The sequence below is a fragment of the Asparagus officinalis genome, chromosome 3 (assembly GCF_001876935.1).
Source record: "Asparagus officinalis chromosome 3, Aspof.V1, whole genome shotgun sequence".
NCBI classification, from domain to species: Eukaryota; Viridiplantae; Streptophyta; class Magnoliopsida; order Asparagales; family Asparagaceae; genus Asparagus; species Asparagus officinalis.
The window spans coordinates 2,350,461-2,355,674 of NC_033796.1; the positions used below are offsets into that span (position 1 = coordinate 2,350,461).

A 5,214-nucleotide genomic window follows, 5' to 3' on the forward strand; every position below is an offset into this window, starting at 1 on the left:
AAGAGGTAGATTTTGCTAATAATTTTACAAAACGATCGACTTTTGCTAATTAACTTTTAAAAAGAGTCTTTTTTAGAAAATTCTCCGCCGCACTGAATGATTTCTGACTGCTAGAGAGAAAATACAAATCCAACCAATAATATGAAGCAAATCCAAAAGCGCACTAGCAAATAGAATTTCCCGTCAAATTGCAAATATAAACATACCGGTTTTACATCCAGAGATCTTCCTCCTCCCCCTCCTCCTCCTCAAAAAGAAAACCTGTAGAGCATTTGATGCTTATAGACCTCCCCAGGCTTCACAACCTGAGAAGGGAAATTAGGCTGGTTAACCGCGTTAGGAAATCCTTGGGTCTCCAAACACAGGGCTCCGTACTGAGGATAAACATGCCCGTTCTTCCCCCTGACGTCCTTCAAGAAATTCCCAGTGTAGAACTGAACCCCCGGCTGGTTGGCCCAGAGCTCCATCGCCCTCCCCGACCCCTCGCAGTCCTCGACGACCACAACCTTCCTCATCCCGTTCTCCGCCGGAGAATCCAGCACGTAGTTGATGTCGTAGCCTCCCTTCACCCTCTGCAGGTCGGCCCCCACCTCCTTTCGGCTCCTGGAAGTCGTAGGGAGTTCCTTGAGACCGGAGGTGAACTCGCCGGTCGGAATGAGTGGAGCGACGCGTGGTGGTGATTCTGGAGCCGAAGATTGGACCCTGTGTAGGTTCAGGAGTAGTGGCCTGCTGCCGTCCTTGGGCGAGGTTGACTGGGGTCGCCTTGTTGAGGGGCGTTGCTTCCATGGTCACGCTTAGCTCGTAGTCCGCTGAGATTTTGTAGGTTACGTACACATCGAGTGCACCGGGGAAACCTGCACAAAGGATGGCGAAGCGTTAAGGTTACGTGATCATTTCTGTTAAGGACCATGGGAGGCGCTACAGTCACACCCACAACCGCAACCACACTCCTCTCTCGCTACAGTGCACTGGGGCGCACATGAGAATTTTTAAGCACATGAGAATTTTTTTAAAAATTCTCATGTGCGCCCCAGTGCACTGTAGCGAGAGAGGAGTGTGGTTGGAGGTGTGGTTAGGGGGTGTGCCTCTAGCATTTTCCAAAGACTATATATCTCCTACGTTGACTATTATCATATTCGATCCCCCAAACTATTGTTTCCAACAAAACTCTGTTAGATGAATTGTGTCTAATTCTTTACCTCTTATTAAATATAATGTAATCACTCACTTTTTTTTACGTTCCTTATCCTTAGAATGACATTCATAAATCAATCTTTGGATTCATGAAGATGGTAATTACGAAAATTGATGAAGATATAACTCTACATAAGAAATATACAGACAATGAGACTGGTAGTTGGAATGAGATATGTAAATGAGAAAATAACAGCCTCGATCGGCTAGGTACGTTCATGCTACTATGTTTGAATCTTCAATAAGAGGAAATGCTAAACAGAAGTCCAAGTTTCTAAATTATGTAACAAATTCAAAATACATTAAGAAGGAACGTTGGAAAAAAATTTAGAAAATACAATCTCTACGGTTTATATTATGAAAGGATTACATTTCATATACTTAAGAAAAAGTACAAAGTTGTAAATGGCTATTACCTTGCTCCCCATCAAAACTGTGGTAATACAATTTGATGAATGGAGAATCGCCATCAATATGCTGTACTACAGTCCAAAAGTTATGGTTGAATCCTCTGTGCCCACCTGAATTAAAAGCACAAAATCTAGTTGAAATTACTAAAACAGTTGGCTATTTATGATCACTTCTATTTTCTATTTATCTGTGAATTAAAAAAAGCATACCGTGAAGACAATTCTTTCCATCGTTGGGATATAATCTATACGGAGTTCCATCCAGAACAAATCGTGCTCCTGCGATTCTATTCGCAACTCTTCCTACTAATGCTCCGAAGTAAGCAGTAGTATTCTGAAATTTCGAAATAATACATTTTTACTTCTCAATTAAATAAACGATAATGGATGAAATATTTTGAGAGAATAATGAAGAAAGGAGCCAAGTGAACACCCCACAGAGGGCGTGATCCAAAAAAATAAAAATGAAAATAAAGAAATCACCACAACTCATTTTTTTAAGCTTGATCATGGAGTGAGGAACACCCCCTGGTCACCACGATAGGGGAATGAAAAAAATCAACAAACTTGTCTCATTCGAATATTTTAGGTTAAATACAAAAGACTACAGCTCATCAGTAAGTTAATCTTATAACCTGTTAGCAGAAACCAAGGTTAAATATTTTAGGTTAAATACAAAAGACTACAGCTCATCAGTAAGTTAATCTTATAACCTGTTAGCAGAAACCAAGGTCATGTGCAATCATATTATATAATCAAAATATGTAACTACATTAACTACATAATAAATCAATTTTCTCCAAACATATATATAGTTAAAATCCCTCTAACCGATTAGATCAAATTCTGAGGTTGTGACGAAGGTTGAGGATTATATTTTTATATTAACTCGATCTAATTTAAATTTAAGTCTCTTAAACTATTAGATCAAATCTGCAAAGTCATGCTTTAAGTGCTGAGAATTATATTTTTACTTTAATTGTAACCCATATAGCTAGAAGATAAAAATAAGAGATACTGAGAGAGGAATGAAACTTACAGCATACTGGCCAAATTTTTCGTACCCAAGAACAATATCACTCAGTTTCCCTGCAGATCAACCAAACAAAAGAAACCAATAAAGATTCAAACTTTTTGGCATTTTGAACAAAACCCGTGTCTCAAAATCTCACCTTGTGAATCAGGAAGGACAACAGAGAGAATGACTGCACCCAAGTTGGACACTTTAATGGAGAAATCTCCCTTCTTGATCTCATAAACCTTTGCCACCTTCTTCTCTAGGAGCTTCCTTTGAGAAGCAATGGAGTTGCCCACCAATGAGAGCAGAAGGAGAGAGATCAAAAACGAGACTGACGCTTTGGCCATGGCTTAATTATAACAAAAGAAATTGAGAACGTGAGGAAAACGAAATAGAAGAAGAGGTATTTATAAATTAAAGAGGGAGGAGAGAGAAAAGATTTTGCGAATTTGGGTAGTTCCGAAATTTCTGTTGATCAGAACGGAGATAAATTAACAGCAGAATCAGATAAGACTGGATTTAGAGATCCAGCAGATAATATCAATATCAAAGCTCAATCTTTCTTCCGTAAAATGTGATGGGTTTGAGACTTTTTTTTCGTAGCAAAAGTTTGGAAGGCTGTTTTGGTTCTTAATTTAATTGACTTTTTTATCGTCAGCGCGTATGTGGAGCTATCAGCTTTATTCGGCCAGTATCGGCAACTGCACGTAGATGTTTTAGTTTATTTTTTTTTAATTTTTAATTATATATTTGGAATCTTCCTTGTTTGTATAATCCTTAGAGATTTGAGCTTTGGTCTCTTCCAAAAGTAACGTTGAAATTCTTGTCATCTAAATGTTTGTTCTAATAGAGATTGCTACTTTTGTCAGCAATCTCTATTCCAAAGATTCTTCTTTTTTATCGTCAGCGCGTATGTGGAGCTATCAGCTTTATTCGGCCAGTATCGGCAACTGCACGTAGATGTTTTAGTTTATTTTTTTTTAATTTTTAATTATATATTTGGAATCTTCCTTGTTTGTATAATCCTTAGAGATTTGAGCTTTGGTCTCTTCCAAAAGTAACGTTGAAATTCTTGTCATCTAAATGTTTGTTCTAATAGAGATTGCTACTTTTGTCAGCAATCTCTATTCCAAAGATTCTTGCGGATGTAAGATGCCTCCACCTGCAAATTAAAGGACAAATTTTCAAAACCAAACCCTTTCACTATTTATTTTCCAAAAACGACCGCTTTATAAAAAATTTAAAAACCGACCTAGTTTCAGCACTGAAGCTGAAACCAGATCGGTTTTTGAAAATTTTTATCCGAAACTTCACGGGAGTTGAACTCCCGTGAAGTTTAGTAAAACTGCTAAACTTCACGTGTTTTACTAAACTTCACCGGAGTTGAACTCCCTGTAGGCTGTCTAAAAATCACAATGGATAGCTGATCCAAACAAGTCCTGACAATAGGAGTTACAATCAGACGACTCCCCAATCACTGCATTCACAACTCTGCCACCGCTATAAACACGGCCTCATCTCCGAGAAATAAAAGGTTGGACTTAGCTGGTGAGTTGCTGGGTAGAGAGCTGTGGGCAAATATTCGTCCAGAAGACACTATGGATGTTGATTCCCGTCAAGCTCCAACAATGAGAGCTACAATCAAATAGCTTTCACGCCGACGATCGAAAACGACAAATAGGAGACTTTTCACACGGATCGAGAAGAGTTACAATTCGACGACACTTCCGACAGCTGATGAAAACTCTGTTCAGTGGCCTTCACAACCAACAGTGAGAGTTACAATCTGACGACTCTCATATCCTATAACAGGCAAAGATCAATAAACAATAGCCTTTGTAATGTTATAGTGGACGAGGTTATAAGCCAACAAGTTCTCCCAAACGCAGAAATTCATTTCTGCGTTTCTCAAACGCACACAATCTGTGCGTTCATCAACAGACATCGAACTCTGAACGCAGAGTTAAATCACGAAACGCACCCATAACGTGCGTTATTCAACAGACTCAGCTATGTCCCGAACTTCATCAACAGACATCGAACTCTGAACGCAGAGTTAAATCACGAAACGCACCCATAACGTGCGTTATTCAACAGACTCAGCTATGTCCCGAACTCTGAACGCAGAATTAAATTTCAACGCACCAGCAGCCTGTGCGTTTCCAAGTTCAGAACACACGAGGCCCGTGCGTCTCAAATCCCTAACAGAGATTTAACTCTGCGTCCCAAACCTTGGGCGCAGAGTTAAAGCCCAGAACGCCAATTGAGGCGTTTTGACTTGTTCAAACGCAAGCTGAACGGCCTCATAACCGTTTATCCCACGTTCTGAGGGATCTTCGCCCACTCAGGAGCAGATTTAGGGGGTGGTTACACCCCTAACCCCCTATAAATAACCGACTTACTCAACTGAGTAAGAGGTTGGCAGGTTGATCAATCGGTTTCTGAGATCAAAACCGCAAAGAGTTGAGGGGAGCTGGTATCAAAACCACCCAAGGTCAACAAATCTCGGCAATTGAGTAATCGGAAGGAAGAGATCTTCGGGGGATCAAGGAACTGATCAACGATCAGTTAATCAAATCCCGAAGGATCCTT

At 39.9% G+C, this 5,214-nt stretch overlaps 1 pseudogene; it reads right to left on the reverse strand.

Moving 5' to 3' along the window:
* Positions 233 to 3,230, reverse strand: LOC109832623 (annotated as a pseudogene).